General features: G+C 41.1%; 1 protein-coding gene across 1 annotated transcript in view; it reads left to right on the top strand.

Annotated features, from left to right (window-relative positions):
* The window catches only part of GABRA4 (gamma-aminobutyric acid type A receptor subunit alpha4), a 66,213-nt gene that overhangs the window by 771 nt on the left and 57,934 nt on the right, over window positions 1-7,508 (top strand). The gene's annotated exons all lie outside the window — the stretch shown is intronic.

Below are 7,508 nucleotides of genomic sequence, written 5' to 3'. Positions count from 1 at the left end.
GTGGGGGAGGTTGGAGAGAAAGAGTCAAAAACGGGAACGTGGGGCTCGGCTGCCCAGCTGCGCTGCGCCCTGAGAACGGACTTCCCCTGCACCTGGCCGCTTCGCTCAGAGCTGGTTGCACTTGAGGCAACTGATCCGAAGTCCCTTGTCCTCCCACGTGGTATTTGTTCCTCTGCCAAAACCTCGCCACCGTGCTCTACCTAGGACAAGAATCTGGGGCACGAAGCTGCCTGCTCTGCTAGAGAACCCAGTCCTTTCCTGTTCTCTTACACAGTAGGATCAATTTTTACTTCATTTGGGGAGAGGTCATTTACTTCCCTCTCAAGACTTTGGAGTTAGAGGTGTTTCAGCTTTATTTCTTCCTTAAGTATTTTACAGTAGCTCTAATTAACCCTACTGCACATCCATTAACCCTACGGTTGCTCCTTTTCATATTCATATTCCATTTGCTTATATAATGAGAATTTATGTGGCAAGCATTTTGCTAGGCACTGTGTTCACAGAATCTGAAGATACAATTCTTAACCTCAGACACTGGCTGGGTCCAGTTCAGGGAGAACACGTGACTTCACCCCAAGTGTCAGTTCAGGACCCGACCACCAAGTCCCTCTTCTTTCCAACTACTCTGAGCCTACTGGGAAATGAGTTGATCAAGACCTAGGCTGTGTCTTAAAAGAGCCTCTAGTAGGAGTAGGAGTAGGAGTAGGAGTAGGAGTAGGAGTAGGAGTAACAATAATAAGCACTAATATTGTATTTATTTATTTATTTGAATTGGCATATACACCAGGCATTTTATAGGCATTACTGAGAGTAAGTTATTACCATCCCCATTTTATAGATGAAGAAATTTAGGCTTGGGAGGCTAAGTAACCAGTTCAAGTTCACAGTTGGTAAGTGGCATGGGCAGGATGTGAACCCAGGTCAGGTTGTATATTTATAAGAGACAAACCCATCAAGACGGAGATGATATCAGATGCTATGTGGTGAGCATCACATGATGTTAGCAGCACAGGGGACTTCAAGCTTCCTCCTGAGAGTGTATAAGAGATAGGATGATGAGAGAATAGAGAAAGTGAACGGGAGTAGGACATTCCTGGGAATGAAGACAGAATTAGACACTGTCTGTGGTTTGAAAGAATTATCAGAAGTAAAACAGAATCGGATAGAGTGGAGCTGGATGATTCTTTGGAGTCTGACTAGTCTGGTTCTCCTCATTTGACAAATGGGGACACTGAAGATTAGAAATGGAAAGTGATTTTACAGGGACACATAGCATATTAATGGTTGTCTGGAATCAGGCTTTCTGATCCCCAACTTTTTTTCTGGATTTTATTGAGAAGGTGCTAGGGGGCCATTGAGGGTATTAATTGATTTTTTGGCATGTTGACAGTGACAAATACGGATGAGAAGGATGAAAGGTTCTCCTCACATTGCCTCAGCAGTAGGATGCTCCGCACTGCATTTGCCTCCGTGCAAATCTGGAAAGAGGCTTCCTTACAGAAGTGAATCATTTGCCAGCGCATGATCTTTCACAAGTGATGGGGAAGTTATCACTATATATCCCACCCCCCAAGAAAAAAATTTGCCGAGAATATTTCAGACAATGTGATACCATTAAAGACTATATTGTCTCAATAAAAGAGGGTTTATCTGCCCATAAAAGTTTTAAACATGACATTTGAAGTGAGGGGGAAAAATAACAGAAATACGAAATCACAGGAGTTTAAATATTTATTGGAGACTTGATGTACCTGCACATAAATTAAAGTGAAAAGTTACAACTGAAATGGTATGGTTTTATTATTAAATGGCAAAAGTTACAATAGTATCTCCCCCGTTGGTTATAATGCAAGTATAACTCAAAAAGAAGAAGGTGTCCGTTGCGGATGAATCCTTTTGAACCAGCTATCCTCTCCCATGATATTATATAGACAATAAAATGAATGAAATCAGTCAACATGAGCCATTACTGGATTTTGGCCAGCTGCAATATGGCTGAAACGTCTCAAGGGCATTATTAGTCATCTTACTTGTCACTGCTAGGTGATGTACATTACCCACCTGGAGATACTTTTATAGCTTTATGGGAAGAGGTGGAATTCATGTTACTTCAAGTGTTAGCAGTTGATTAATCATTAAAAATGTACTATGTCACACAATTTTTGGGCTATGCTCATAAATATTTGTGGCAAATGTGATTCATCTTTTTAGAAATGGGTCATTCTCTGTAAATTCACAGCATTCCAAACATGACAGAGGGATAGTAATTCTCACCTGCAGAAAACTGTGTAATCTGTTTACAGGATGTTATAAACAAGCATCGCTGAAAATAATAAGAAAACTCACACTTAGCACAGACTCTTGGATGTGCTGCAAGTTTGGTCCCTTCTTTGACATTTCAGTACTTTGTGGCAAGTTTGGCATTTTAAAAATAAAATGAAAACAATTCGGATTTTGACCGGTATGCTATAAATACAGATTTACTTCCTGGTTCCTTTAATCCCACTTCTGCTCTTTGTAGAGCGTTTACTTTATATCTGTTTATACAACTTAGCTGTGTTCCATTTAAAATAAAGCTAAAAGCAAAGATTTGAATTGAAATTGGATGGTTTGTGATTGCTCAGTAGGCCGGCAGGGGTTGGAATAGATTTGGAAACTAAATTACATATTTTTAACTCAGCAGCACAGCTTGCAACCGGGAAGTAAAAGGAACTGAAATGGTTCTCTTCTTTTCATCCCTCCAGGGTCTCCTCTCCCTTGTCTCCCACGTTCTCCCATTGGAGAAGAAAAGGGGAAAAGGTGAGAAGAGAAGGAAGGAGGCATGGTGAGAGAAGCCAGATTGGGACTTCTGAAGGGGTATAGTTCTTTTGGCCTCTGACAAATCAGTCTGCCGTCAATCCTGAAGTAGCTTGCACCTGCTTAGAAGTGGCTCACAAGTGAAGCTCTCCACAAAGAAGCTAGAAAATCAGTCCCCTGTGCTCTTAGCCACTTTCCACACTGTTACATGTGGTCTTAAAAATGCATAGCTAACCACCAGGAGGTCGTTTAGGAAGTCAGCCCTTACCCACTTCCATTTTACTGCCGGATTATGCTACCTTTGTGCATTTCAATCTTTTGAGGCACATGGTCTGGAATAATAAATGCTTCAACTAGAGACAGTTGCCTTAGATCCTCTTGCACAAACTCCCTGAAATGGGAACTGACCATTAGGTCAGTTTTGCAAGGTTGCTCACCAACATAGTAGAACTCCACATTAGTGGAGTCCTCTATAGTTTGGAATCATTTTGTTTAAGTTTATTTATTTATTTTGAGAAAGAGAGAGAGAGGGAGAGACAGAGAGAGAGAGAGAGAGAGAGAGAGAGAGAGAGAATCCCAAGCCGGCTCCTCACTGTCAGCGCAGAGCTGGATGTGGGGCTCAGACTCACGTGAGATCATGACCCCAGTGAAAATCAAGGGTCCCATGCTTAACCAGCTGAGCCTCCTGGGTGCCCCAAACCTTTTTGCATGTAATGCTTAATAAGATTAGCAGAGATAAGCAGGGTGGGCATCCTCCCTATGTTAGAGGGGAGGCTGAGAAAAGTTCCAATGAATTGCTCAAGAACCCTAAAACTACTCATAGACAAGGCCACTAATACACCAGGCAGCTGGTCTATTGCAACATCCACTTCTAAGGCTTTTTAAAAACATCCTCTGTTTACCAAGAGTGGAATTTTCATTAACATACCTTCTTGTTTCTAATTAGGTTATTAAAATAAGCAAAACTACATTTCCCTCAAAGGAGTGAAATGAGAACTTTTATTCTAAAGCTTTAATAACATTTTAAAATGGGAAAGCAAATATGGAGAAGTATATATACTTTGGTATATTTGGAACATCTTTACTATAGAAATAAAAATATTCTTGCAATGTTTTCACATGATCCATATCCTAACCTGAAAATTAAATTAATGCACTAACCTTGTGCTAGCTTTATTGAGTCTACAGAGAATATATTTTTGAAAGTATATAGACGAAAGAACACTTAAAATCCACAGGGTGACAGAAAAATAAAGCTTTATTCTCTTTTGATTTGTCACACCCACTTACGCATTCATTTGTTGAACCAATACCTATTGAGACCACTATGTATCAGGAACAATGTGAGCTTGTAAAGATGTAATTCTGAATCAGACAAAGGCCCTCGTGAACTATATGGCTAAGCAGTGTAGTAGAGAGATAAAACTACAGAGAAACAACTAAATAATTAAAGATCTCCCCATGGGACAATCCAATAGCATGCTAAGATAGAGAATAAATTGGATAAGGGGTCTATTTCAGCACAGTGGTCAAGAAAGTCTCTTAAGCTGAGACCTAAGGGTGACAGATATGGAAAAGGTAAGCAATAGTTGTTCTCAGATAGAACAAAAAGGCAAGGTTAAGGATCCTAAGGTGGATAAGAATTTAGTGTGATATAGGCAATGAAGGGAGTCCGGGAAAGGGAGTTCCATGAAGGTAGTAAGAAAGCAAGAGGAAGATTCTCACAGTTCTAGCTTGTGATGGTAAACAAAGACCAGATCATGCAAGACCTTTAGTAAAAGAGTTTAGATCTTTCTTTTAGTGAACCCGGAAACCATTGGAGTTTTTTAGGTGGAGAGAATGAACGACTTGGTGTGACTTTGTATCATGATTCCTCTGACTGCTGCTTAATAAAAGGAAGGATATAGAGGTTGGGCAATACTGGAAGCAAAGAGACCAATGAAGAAGGTTTGTGTGTGTGTGTGTGTGTGTGTGTGTGTGTGTGTGTGTGTGGTGGTGGATGGGAGGTTCTCTGAAGTTAGTGGTGGGTTGTAGTAAATGTAGATGTAGTAAAATGGAGTTAAGTGGAAAAAATTAAGATACATTTTGGAAATATAATTGAACTATTAATTGGTGCTGGATTTCATAGGGGTGGTAAAGGAAAGGGAGGAATCAAAAAATGACCCCTGGATTTTTATTTTGAGAAAATGGGCAGAGGATGGTGTTATTTAAACTAGGGAGGTGGGGAGGAAGAAGAGAGATGGGCGTGAAATCAAGAAATCATGTGTGGATACGTTGAGTTTAGGATACATATATGGAGTCCTAGCGGTTGTACTTGTTTGGATATCAGACAAGAGTTTTGTTTAGAGATATGCAAGAGTCACCAGCATATAACACTGTGAGAATAGATGCTAAAGAAGAGTATGAAGGCACAAAGAGCCCTGAACCAAGCCTCCAAGAGCATTAACGGTTGAGGAAAGGCAGAAAACAGAATTGCCAGAGAAGGATGTAAAAGAGGAGACTGTGATATGTAGGTGGGCACTAGGAGAGTGTGAATTTCTAGAAGTCAAGAGAATGGAATGTCTTAGGAAGGAGGGATGAGAAAAACCTTTTTCAAAACCTTCCAAGACGTAAGTAAGATAAGTCTGGCCACGTGGAGATATTTCATTTGGTTCACTTTTCATTAACTGCTTACTAATCATATAATATGTGCCAGGCATGATTCTAGGATGGCACTGGAATGCATTAGTGAACAAAAGAGATGCAGTTCCCTACCTTCATGAGCTGACACTTTAGTGAAAGGGACAGAAAATGAACAACAGAAATAAATAAAATGTAGAGTGTCAGAAGTCGATAACTGCTATGGAGTAATATAAAGCAGGGAGGAGTTGCAGTTTTAACAAAGTTGGTAAGAAAGACTTCGTTGAGAAGGTGATTTTTAAAGTTTATTTATTTTGTGAGAGAGGGAGGGAGAGAGAGAGAGAGAGAGAGAGAGAGAGAGAGAGAGAATGAGTAGGAGAGGGCCAGAGAGAGAGCGAGAGAATCCCAAGCAGGCCCTATGCTGTCAGTGTAGAATCCCACATGGGGCTTGAACCTAGGAGCCATGAGATCATGACCTGAGCCAAAACCAAGAGTCAGGAACTTAACCGACTAAGCCACCCAGGTGCCTGAGAAGGTGGTATTTGAACAGTGATCCTAAGTATAGGTAAAAGCATAAGCCACATTTGGGTTGAAGGAACTCTATGTGCCAAAGTGCTAAGCATGGAAATCAGTGTCGCTGCAGTAAAGTTCAGCAGGACTGAAGAGTAAGAAGGGGTTAGTGTGATACAAAGATGAGGTTGTGTAAAGCTTTGCAAGCTGGTAAGGACTTTGCTTTTACTGTGATTCATATCAAAAGTGATTAGAGAGATTCCAACAGGGGCAAAACCTGAACTGCCTAATTTTCAAAAGCCCACCTTGGTTTTTGTATTGACAACAGGCACTCAGGGTCAAGGGCAAAGGCAGAGAGGTTTTCACAATTAACTAGGCGAGAGATGATGGATATTTTGACCAAGTTGGTGGCAGTGAAGCTTGTAAAGTTGGAAGAAATGATGGGTTTCTGGCTATGTTTCAAAGGTCTAGTCCACTGACGACAGCTAGGATGTGGGATGTGAGGAAAAGGGAGGGGTCAAATCTGACTCCAAAGTTTTTGACTTGAACGCCTGGAGAAACAGACTTGCCGACACTGCGGCAGAAGCAGATTTGGGGTGTGGATGAACAATTTGTATGTGGATATGTTAAATTTGAGATGCCGATTGGACATTAAGTGGAGGTAAGTCTGAAAAGCAGGGACGATTGGTATGTCACTATATATGGTATTTAAAGCCATAAGACTAAAGGGATCATCGAGAGATTAAGGATGATAGAGAAGAGGTACAAATATAGGACTCTGAAGTCTCCAGTGTTAAGAGGTGGGAGAGAAGAGGAATCTGTCTCAGGAAGACCAAGTGAGGAGTGGCCTTTGGGTAGGAGGAAAATCTCAGAGTATGCATACTGGATGTTAAATTAAAAATATATAAATATAAATAGATAGATATAGATATTTGTTTAGAATAGGAGGTGGGGGTGCATGGGTGGCTCAGTGGGTTAAGCCTCGGACTCTTGGTGTCATTCAGGTCATTATCTCAGAGTTCATAAGTTCCAGCCATCTTTGCTGATGGTGTGGAGTCTGCTTGGGATTCTGTATCTCCCCCTTTCACTGCCCCTCCCCACTCTCTCTTCTCTCAAAATAAATAAACTTAAAAGAAAAAGAGGACTCCCTCTCTCCCCCCCCCTCAAAAATAAACATTTAAAAATTAAAAAAAAAAGGGGGGGGGGGCCCTGGGTGGCTCAGTCAGTTAGATGACTGACTTCAGCTCAGGTCATGATCTCAGCATTCGTGGGTTCGAGCCCTGCCTCAGGTTCTTTGCTGACAGCTCAGAGCCAGGAAACTGCTTAGGATTCCGTGTCTCCCTCTCTCTCTCTGCCCCTCCCCCACTCATGCTCTGTCTCTCTCTCCCCAAAATAAATAAACATTAAAAATTAAAAAAAAAAAAGGAGGTGGGATTGATCATTTACTTCTTAATGCTCCTGACAGATTAAGAAAGATAAGAACATAAAATTGATCACTACATTCAGCAATATCTGCATGGTCAGTGATTTTGACAGGAGCAGTTTTGGTGTTGTGATGGGTGTGGAGGTCTGATTGGGAGACA

This window comes from Panthera uncia, chromosome B1, assembly GCF_023721935.1.
Source record: "Panthera uncia isolate 11264 chromosome B1, Puncia_PCG_1.0, whole genome shotgun sequence".
In the NCBI taxonomy this organism is placed as follows: domain Eukaryota; kingdom Metazoa; phylum Chordata; class Mammalia; order Carnivora; family Felidae; genus Panthera; species Panthera uncia.
The sequence above is the reverse complement of the archived record's forward strand: the minus strand, read 5'-3'. Positions and strand labels throughout refer to the sequence as shown.